The following is an 11209-nucleotide window of genomic DNA, read 5'->3' as shown; positions in this document are numbered from 1 at the left end:
AACTTTGTTGTTGACTCGTTGTTACATGCCTTGCAGGTCTTTAGGTGCATATTGACTGGAACTTGTTGTCTGGGAGGCTGGAGTGGTCATGGGTCGAATTACATGGAAACGCAACATAAGACCAAGGACTTTTACATGTGGTTTATAAACTATTAAACGAATGAAATATGCTTCCGCTGTAAACTGTGAAATATTGTAACGTTGTAACACTTATTATTAATAAATGAAAGTTTTATTTAAATATACCCATGAGTTCAATGTGATTAGTGGCTAAGATCCTGGTACGTCACACGCCTCGCGGGGGTTTCCGCATGTGGTATTTTGGGGGTATGACACTTAGGTAGGATACCCATATAGTCTTTTCCCTTTTTGGCCTTCTTCTCGTTACTCACCCGAGTAACCTTCTTGAAATTTACGAGCTTTCTCTTGTTATCCCCAGATAACTCTACGGAAGTCTCATTTTCTCCTCCGGAGTGGAAAAATTTCCTTGTCTAATCGCTTCTTCTGTGAGCGCCACGCTCATGTCGATTGCTTCGATGATTGTTGAAGGCTTAGATGTTGTTACCAGGCTTAAAATCTGAGGTACCAGTCCCCCGATGAAACGTTCGATCTTTCTAGATTCTGGTTCCACCAAACGCGATGCAACTTGTGATAATTCGCCAAATCTCTGCACATATTCAGCTATCTTTGGACCTTCCATTTTCAAGTTCCACAATTCAGTTTCCAAATACAGGACTTCTGCCCTAGAGCAATATCTTTTGCGCATTAGTTCCTTCAGTTCGTCCCACGTCAAAGCGTACGCAGTAGTCTCGCCCATTGTTTGAGTCTGAAGGTTCCACCATGACAGAACCCCATCTACAAATAGTCCAGCTACGTACGTGACCTGATGTTCTGGGGCACATTTGCTCAACCGTAAGATAGAATTCATCTTCTTCACCCAACGCACAAAAGCTAAGGCCGTCGAATTCTCGAGGTTTGTGGTTCAAGAACTGTTCGTAAGTGCAGCCGCTGGGCGGGTTATTTCCTGAGGTACCTTCGCCGTGTTCGGAGCGAAGGGCCTCGAGTTGTGCGATGGCTGCGATATGCGCCCTTGTAGTTCTGACTCTGCTGTTGTCGGCAGAGGGTTGTTGGTATCGACGTTTCCTTGTTTCGACATCTTCTGAGAAGAAGATTGGTTAGGTCAGGTCTTATTCGTTCGGGGAGTGCATATAGTTGCTTAGAGATCATATGCACATACACATAATAGGTTATCAACCAATCAAGCAGTAGTATAATCATAGTATAATCAAGTAATTTGGTAATTATGTTTAATGAGAGCATAGCAAGTAAGCACGTAGCATTATAATTATAGCACACACATATAGGTCATTAACGCGCTTAACGAAGACATAGCGACTGAGCTTTCGTTGGTCATTGGTTACAAAGTATTGTCGCATGCTTAATGATGATTGGCTTCTCATTATTCCCTGGCCACAATTGTGTTGTCTTCCAAAATGTATCACATCAACAGGGACACAGAGTCACCCTTCCCTTGTCCATTAAATATATTAGGGTATCAAAATTACGTAGTCAGATGTGGTCTTCAAAAGTCTCCACAATCTTGGTTTATCATTAGCGTCCTTACCCAAATGTAGTGCAATCCGCGTAATCCAGAAACCATCTATACTGGTGACTGAGGTGGAGGAGGAAAGAAAAGTAAACTATTAACATGCGTGAATTTCCCTTCGAGCTTGTATACCCGTCGAAGTAATTAACTGATCTGTCGCTCGACAGCAAAGAAACGAGCATCAAAAACCTGGGAAAGGTGTAATAGCAGCAGGCGAGAGTTCAAAAGGAATCTTTGATGAATGTGGAGGACCAAAGTATACTGGCAATAGACAGGGTGGAGGACGTGTTGTCAGCTCAAGCTCCAAAAACTCTGCGGCTTATATCCTCAAACTGTAGCTGATGTTACAGAAGCATTCATTCCATGTGTAGCCTCCATAATGTGAGGGATGGTAAGGGTCTAAAATTAGCATATTGTGTTATAGGAACCATCGAAATGGCTCGTTCAACGATGTAGAGGTGAATGTAGCAAACGGTGTGGCCTGCGAGGTTGTAGACAATGCTGCTGTAGCAAAAGGGATCGTTACGCGGGTGCTGACCTGAAGTACCTCCCCGGGGTACGGGTAACTCCTAAGATAAAGCGATAAACATGCTTAGCGCAATGGACGTCGGTCTCCATAGGGGAAAAGGAGCATCATCAGCGGTTGTAGGTGCAAAATCAAATTCCTGATTTTTTGGAAAGGGCTGCACGTCTCAACCGATAAGGAGATCGTTAGGTGCAGGTACTGGGTCAGATATAAGGGGTGTAATGCCTGGTAAATCAAAAGAAACAAGGTCATGATCAAGTAAGGGTGCAGGTTTAGCAGGTACGACATCAGGCTGATCCAGAAGGGACAGGAGCTTGCTCAGGAGCAGGCTCTGGGTCATGTAAAGGTGTGGTGCCTCGGGCAGGTGAATCATGCGGTAGTCATAGTGGCGTCGTCGTCTGAGTCAGTAGTAGAAAGCTGTAATCCGGCCGTCTGTAAGGCTGCAGATGTGACAGACTCAAAGGAGTCTGAAATCGAGTATATGCTAGAATCAGAGGATAGCTTGTTAACGGGGTCTCAAAAGTGAAATTAGTAACATCGTTCTCGTCTAATCTTTCCATCACCATGGGTGTTATCAGAAGGGCCATCAATAACATGTCAACGTCATCACCAATTATTCATTGAGTAGCCAACCTTCGGGAGAAATGTCCACAGGAGGCGCATTGTCGAGGATTAGGGCCATGGTGTTTTCACCATCGGGATGACCAGTGATGAGGTGGTCATGGACTGAAACAAGAGTGACAGGAGGATTCTTGTCGGAGCAGCCATCAACTAGGGTAGGTCGTTGCCAACATCTGATAGCGCGGATGGTTGCAAGTCGTCCTTGCCCTTGGTCAGCATGTCAGGGTCATTCTCAGTGTCTGGCGTAAACATCCTCGGTGCAGGTGCAATTCTCATTAATTAGGGTGGTGGCCGTAGGGTCATCACGTCTGACAATTCGCTTTTTAATCAAAGTGACATGTGTGCCGGTACATATTGGTCATAGCACGTATATCCATAATAATTACTGGCAACAAGCATATGCAAATAAGAGTAATTTATCACGTAGTTATGTATTCACATTATCTTCCCTAGTCTCTCAGACAAATCTCCCAGTCTCTCAGACTAACCCACCCAGTCTCTCAGACTAATACATCCCGTCTCTCAGACTAAACCTCCCCAGTCTCTAAGACTGAACTCCCCCAGTCTCTAAGACTGGACTCCCCCAGTCTCTATGACTGAACTCCCTAGTCTCTAAGACTAACTCCCTGGCCTCTAAGACTAACTCCCTGGCCTCTAAGACCAAACCTTCCCTGTCTCTAAGACTAATTCCCTGGTCTCTAAGACCAATCCTCCCAGTCTCTAAGACTAATTATCCCCAGCCTCTAAGGCTGATCCTCCCTCAGCCTCTAAGACTGAACCTCCCTCAGTCTCTAAGACCGAATTATAAATATGAATTTGAAATGTGTATTTGTGCCTTTTGTTTGTAAAAACGTTTGTTCCCAGGATCTGGACGTTTTGTGTGTGCAATGAAAACATGTCATAAAACATTCTCGTGAGAGCCCTAATGATCGTAGTCTAGACTCAAGAAAGAATCCTAGTTCGCTACGATCGAAGCTCTGATACCAAGCTGTCACACCCTAACTTTTGCGGAAGCGTGATTATGGTGTGACTTTCTTAATATCATTGCATTCAATCATAACATCAACTATATGATAAAACCATAGGTTTGTCATCCATTAAATAAGTTCAAAACATAACAACATTGTTTTAAAACGTAGACACCAAATTCAATTTTACAAATCGTACAAATTGTTTTTGGGTTCATTAAGGACTCGTCAAAAGATATTGACTAATACCAAGGTTTGGAAGACATGTCTCGTCCAGAAATATGACACACCGTCCAAACTCAAAGACCATGGATGACATCTTTATTCTTAACGCAGCATAAAAACTTCCAACACCCGCCAGATCCATTAAAATTTCCTGAAATACATGTAGTTTGAAAAACATCAACAAAAGTTGAGCGAGTTCATGTGTTCGTTTGTGTGTATGTATAAACCTTTGAAAATGTTGTAAGTATGTATGTAAGTCCCTGGTATGTAGCAATAAGGAAAAAAAAGAGATCACCAATGGTTTGCAAGGCCATTGATATGTGTGAAGTGATGCAGGAAGACTAAAACCTAGCAGATTTATTACCGGGCTTCGGCTGGAAGACATAGTCACCACATGGTCCATTCTGCGGACTCAGGGGTGGGGCTCGCTACACCCAAATAGATCTATCACTCATGCCCCTCGGTCCTACAACGAGGATTGATGGCCATAATCTCCCTACTCATTCACATGATCTAGTAGTAAACCCTCCTTAAGCTAACCATACCATGTATAAAAATGTCTGTAATAATTGTAACATGTATTTCACCCCCGAAGTATAAAACTGAAAACAGTTAAAAAGAAAAAGGGGGAAACATGAACTCACAGTATTGCGTCTTCAGTATGTGTAACCCAAGTCTCCTCAGCCAACACGACTACCTACAGTGGACTAACGCTATTAGACGAACGAGCCATGTCTTAGCTTAGTATGAAGGTTTTTGAGTTACGTTTCTTGTGTTCCCAAAATTATTCTAGGTTATAATTATTAGTTAAAACAATTATTTTAACTATAAATTATAGTTAATGTTTGGAATAATTGTTAATCAATATTCCGTATTCCTACTTCTCAAGTATTTTAACTTCGTATTTCCTTCCCAAGGGTGGGGGTATCTCATACATGTATTTTCGTATTTGTATTTGTATATCTTGCCAAGTAATGGCGTCGTATTTCGGTGTATTGTTCCAAATAAAAATATGTTAATATATATTCCCAATATATATTTCCAAAACCATATATTTCAAGTCTCACTTAAATATATAAACTTATTTTGTTCAATCATGTATTGTCCCAGAAAATATATATTTTCCCAAAAATTACATATCTTCTAAATATACTAGGAAAATATATTTTTAATCTCAAAAAATAATATATTTTCTCGTTTTCAAAAATATGATATACATGGTAATATTTACGAAATCATATTTTCACTTCTTTCATCTCCAAAATAAGATTTACCAAAAATATAGTGTATTGGTATATCCCGGAATATTTCATAAGTTACGTTTTTGTGTTCGGTTTCACAATATTATGTGTGTAACTTAAATATTTATTCCTTGTGATTTTTGGTACTATTTTGTAGTTGTAATTTCCATGGTATTTTGTAAGTTATATTATTTTACCCTAAAATAATATAACTAGTTCACAGAATAAACAAACAATCACACAAGCGTTTTAGTATAAAATATATATTCTAAATATCAAATTTTTATTTGCGAAAATCAACCTCTGGCACTTGTTATTTTTTAAATAAAATCATGGCGAAGTTTATTTTGAAAATAAGGTCAAAATATAATTGTAACACTTGCTAGAAAATTATTTTCTAACTGTTGGATTTTTAGAAAAATTTCGCCAGAGTTTCCTTTGTAAATGGAGGCGTCCATGCTAACTAGCATATCATTTTCTTTTAAAAATTCATTCAATCGATTCTCAATCTACAACATACAATCTCTATTTACCAAACTTGTCAAAAACAAGCATAAACTATAAACTTATGAACTTGAAAATTTATAAAAGTATGTAGTAACTTACTAGCATACTTAGTAAGTCTTGCCACCTTTAAAAATGTGATTAGTTCTTTAAAAACTTCATTTTCAAAGAGTTTGAATGTTCACAACTTCCAATCATATTTTCTAAAAATATTTCTTTGTGAAATTTTCTTATTACACAAGTGTTTCTACACTTGTTTATCCACCAAAAATGAGGTTAGTTTATGTAAGATCCAAGTTTTAACGAAACTCTTATTTTTCACTTGGTTCTTTCGAAAAACCACTCATGGATCTTTAGATCTACAAGATTATAACCTACTTTGACCTTTATGTTTCAAGAAAACATTCATGTATTCAAGTTCATAGTTTATGTGTGGATGATTCCATCATCCAACCACATTTTAACTTTCTCATCTTGCTAGATCATGTTTTTAATCATGATCTATCAAGACCATATAATGATCCATATCATTTCTATTAGCAATCAATAATCAACAAGCATAACAACACATGAATCTCATGATTTCTTCACCATTTTAACCATACTTTATCACTAAGTTAGTTTATGTTCAAGACTTTGTTTATGTTTTTAGTGTTTTCTTGAGATTTCATCATTCTTTAACTATTAACCATCAAAAACATGAAGTGGATGAAGATCTAAGAGACTTACCACTAGCATAAGGCTAGGGGAGTTCAAGTGTAGAAAAGTGGTGGTTAAAAGAAGATAAGAGTGGTCCTTCAACTTCCGAACACACCGAGCTGGTTTGTATGATCACTAACACCTTTGGATCACTAGAGATTGCATGAAAGAAACTTGATGATGGTGATGGTGGTTGTGGGTGGTTTCGGCCGAACAAGAAGAAAGAAGGAGAGAGAGTTGTTGTTTAATGTTGTGTGATGAGAATGAAATGCTATACCTCATGTGCCTTTTTATAAACCAACTTCACTCTTTAACCTTTGTGTATAATGCTCCTTAATAACCAACATAATCTATTAAAATATTGAACAAATACATGGGTGGGGACACCCATGGTAACCGTCTCCAGGGGGGGGGGGTATAGGGTTGGGTTTCAATGCTTAGTTACTAGTTTAGTTAGGATTTAATGGTGAGTTCTCAAGTGAACTAGTTAGGTGTTTAGTTTTGAATGTTATATAGTGTGTTATGATGTTTGGGACCCATAACTAGTTCAAAAAATAAAAACAATGCTTCTATCATTATTTTGGTGTTCCGGGTGATGTCCGGTTTTCGGTTTGATACCGTTCCATTAATGTGCTTAATTAATCCGTAATGTGTCTTTTATATAGTTTTCAGTGACACTTTTAATTCCTGACACTTTAGAAAGTATGCAGGACCATTTTGTCAAGTTTTTGCACATTACTAGCATAATTAAATGTTGAATTTTTTTTAAAAGTGCAGAATTTTGCATTTAGAGCGTGTTTTAGGCACTTCCCGGCATTATCACTATCACCTAGTGACGCAGTTTTATGGTCCTTACTTCCCTACACTCCCTACTAGTGTAGCACCTTGTCTCTGGCTCATACTGGGCCTCAATATATTGTCTGTCTATGTGCCGGTATTGTCAGCAATATTTCTGGGTTATCCGCTCCCTGTGCTAACTGTGCTTTGTGCATCAGGTTTGTCACTAAAGGTTGTGTGTAGTAAATGAAGTGGCAGTATGAATGTGATGCATGTGTATATATGTATCAGAAATCAGAAAGCAGTATAATCAACAGTTGTACTTAAGCACAATCATTAAGCATAAATCAATATTAATTAAATGTACGGATGCATGCAAATTTGACAGTTGTCACAAATAAACACTCTATTTTTGGATTTTTTGAGTTTTCCATTTTTTTTAATTTTAAAATATAACAATATAAACTGAAACACCAATTAACAAAGAAACTAATATACAATTACAATGGGATCAAATCACAGTGTTTCAGGCTAGACTACACTTATCAACACTGATTTACTTTGGATGATCCGAGCGACTACCAGTATATTTGTCCACTTAAACTTATCTCCTTAGGCCTTTTCCATATGATGGTCTGTAACTAATTTATCATGTTTTGGTATATTAGGCATAAACACCTAAACAAATTACAATCAAATATTGGAATTTTAATCAGTACACTCTATCATGCATATAGTTTTCCTACCACATATTTTCACAAGTTTGTTCTAGGATTCTAAAACCTTGACTGGGACTTGGTTGAGAAAAGAACAGGATGGGTCATTTGTGGAGAGATGGATATAATATACAGATCAAATGAATTTTTCAATTTGATATTGGTTTTTTTGGGGTTTATTTTAGGCACTAGAGGACCTCTTTCGGATGTAATTGATCTATTGCGCAACAACGTACATCTAGGTCAGCATGTATCTGAATGCAGCAAAAGCTGACGTTGCCTAGCACCTCTAGGTCTTTGCTCACGCAAAACAGAAATACACTAGTTTGTTAGAAAAGATTTCAGAACTAGAACAAAATTGTGTATATCGAGACATCACACAAGCTTTGAAATAGAAATGTCCTAATTCCAAGTGACCTTCTTTCCTGAGGTCATAATATAATTTTATATTCTGCACAGAACCAGTCAAAGTTTCCAGCCATCAGGATAAAGCCTACCAATATGTCGCTCTAGAGTCAGACCATTTCAATATTGGTCTTACATGAGTGAGCCTTAATCCACATAGTGAAAATTTATTTCATTTCCCGTATATACAACAAAATATTTTTTGATTTTTCTGTTTTTCGAATGTTTTTGTATTTTTTTTCTCCCTCTAACATTTACAGATATCTGTCTCTAAGATATACCCCTAAATTTGAGCATAAATCTTATGCGCAAATTATATACTACTCTAATTTGCAACATTTTGTTGCAATTGATGTTGTACATGCTGCTTAAAGTGTTGCACCAGTTTTATGTGTGGGTCACCTTATACATGAGTCATGCCCACTCCCTCATAAAAACCCTCTACACCACTACTTTTTCACTTTACTCACACACAAACTCAGGGGAGAGACGGATCTAAACAAACTCCGCCCGCCTCCGCTAGCGGCGATTGATGGTCGTTTCTAGCCGGATGGGTTTTACGAACATGATGGGTAATGGTTACTCCCCGGTTTCTTGCCGGCGGCTTCATCGGCTAACGTTACGGCTACGTCGCCGGAGATCTCTACAACAACGACGTTGAAGAGAAAACTATTGGTGGTGATTCATTTGCTTTGTAGTGAAGACTCCACGTTTATACTCTGGTCGTCTCTCCGTTTCGTCTACGACCTCCGGTGAGTTCTATTTTGGATCAGTTAGGGTTTGTTGTTTTCCCTTTTTTAAGCGTTCTTTCAAATCAGTACAACAGTTTCGTTTTATGGTTGCATTTCACTTTAAGAAATTTGATAATGGTGTTGTTTGGTTTTCCGACGAATAAGGAGACTGTGGGTGTGAGATAGGAGGCTATGGGGATTTTTGGCAGCCGGAACAATGGAGATCGATGATGTTGGTTGATATATGGTAGCAGTGGTAATGGGGAATGGTGGTGTTGTTTTAATGATGTTTGCGGTAGTGATGCATATGGTGGTGAATAAGTGAGCGATGATGAGTCATTATAGTGGTTGTTAAGGTGAGCAGGGTAATTCATGGAGTGCAATGTGACCAATTTGTATGATTTAGACAACCACATCTTACTTTTTACCTAATTTTCGTCACATTCAAAAAGTGAAAAAAAGAAAGCCGATGAACGATCTTTTCGCACTTTCATATTATCGCCAAAGCAATTAACTTTCACGCTGAAAATTACACTGTAAGAACCCCTTTTTAAGTTCACTCCTGTTGTTGTTCAGGTATATTAATTATATATGACTTTAAGTTGATGACGACTTTGGCAGATGATGACAACCTGGACGAAGAGGAGGTATACTAGGACGATGATGAGAGGGATTCTAGACAACTATTGCAATGGGGAAGAAGGTTGTTAAGGTGGCTGCTTCTGTAGAGTTGTATAATAAGTCTAAAGAAGTTTTAGGGTAAGGTTTAATACTTTATTTAGTCAAAATATTGTAAATTATTAGAGTTTAGATTAGCTTAAATGTTTTTTTAATTGTTTTAAATTTGAGTAAAAGAAGTAGTTTTAGTGAATAAGTTGATAGTTGAACTTCTAAATTTTGGTGATAAAAAAGATATCGCTACCATGGTTTTAAAAAACGGTTGAGGAGTGAGGCGCACGCCACGAGGCGAAACGCCCAAAAAATGGTTTTGAGGCGTGGCTCAGGGGGTTTCTAATGTACGTGCACCTCAGAGGGGCTGAGGCACTAAAAAGGTTGCGCCTCATGGGTTTTTGATAATTGTTTTTGATGTTTTGTATTTTTTTTGTCAAACAGTTATTGGATTTATTCGTTATCATTGTAGTTATAGTTGTTACTCGGATTTAGATGAGAAACGAAGTATGATAAGGTTAATCGTATCTGAAGTTTGTAAATCTTATCAATTACACGTCAACTTCGTTGGCCGCGGCGCAACGCGCGTGGGTTTCTTTTCTAGTTTATGTTATAAAGAAAATGTATGTACAAAAAGAAAAACAAAGGCAAATGAAAATATTTTTGTTGTTTTTGCCTAATCGTTCCGTCATCAGATTTAAGACTAATCAATATCAAAATTAGAACATGAAATTCAAATTTGTACCTTTTCGTTGATCTTGTCTCACATCTCTTATCTCCTTCAAACGAAACATGTCAACTGTAAAAAATTAAAACTTTTTGCAACACTGAAATGTTACCCGTCATGTCTCTGGAACAACCGCTGTCAACATCCAAAGATTGTCAACAGCTCCTCCTTGGTTGTCCCTGAAAAGTAAGGAGATCAGTAAGACATTGGTACCCATGCCATCGTGGTCCTGGGCTGTCCTGATGCATCAATATAAGATACTTCTCGCAAGCACATGTCCCCTTTTGTTTCTGGGATTGGTGATGTTGCTGCTTTATGTTTTGCCTTCCAAACTTGTTTAGGGTTCTCTAATTTCTTAGGTGCCTTGGGCAAAACAATTTGCTTTTTAACCTAGTTATTTTTCAACACTTGTTTAGGTTTCAAAGCTTGTTTTCTTTTTTCTTTTGCAGCATTCCAATCTCCATCAGATGGTTTAACCTTGGGATGCTTATTCATCATTGCCTTAGGTTTTTAACCTTCATTGGCTTAGAATAAGATCTATCCCTTGTGTAACCCTCAGATGTTGTGTATAATACGGCACATAGGGACTATGTGTGCAATTCCTTGCAATGTGATCGGGTATGCCGCAGTTGTAGCATGTTTGCTTCTTTATGTAAGGAGCATATCCCGATCCATTAGATCCAACTGATGATGAGTTTGAGTTATAAAATTTGTTGGATGATTTGTTTGCAGACTGTTCAACTTTTCTGCCCTGCTTCATATGTCCCTGTCTACAACGGTTAGTACATTCACTG

The 11209-nt window shown here is 38.1% G+C and overlaps 1 long non-coding RNA gene across 1 annotated transcript; it reads left to right on the top strand.

The window, feature by feature from the left end:
* Positions 1-8770: 8770 nt before the first annotated feature.
* Positions 8771-10144, top strand: LOC110915839. The gene is made up of 3 exons (XR_002579309.2): positions 8771-9040; positions 9185-9555; positions 9641-10144. It is a non-coding gene; the product is annotated as an uncharacterized LOC110915839 (long non-coding RNA).
* Positions 10145-11209: the final 1065 nt, after the last annotated feature.

This window comes from Helianthus annuus, chromosome 16 (genome assembly GCF_002127325.2).
Source record: "Helianthus annuus cultivar XRQ/B chromosome 16, HanXRQr2.0-SUNRISE, whole genome shotgun sequence".
Classification (NCBI taxonomy): domain Eukaryota; kingdom Viridiplantae; phylum Streptophyta; class Magnoliopsida; order Asterales; family Asteraceae; genus Helianthus; species Helianthus annuus.
Note: the sequence above shows the minus strand (reverse complement) of the source record. Positions and strands in the feature narration are given on the sequence as shown.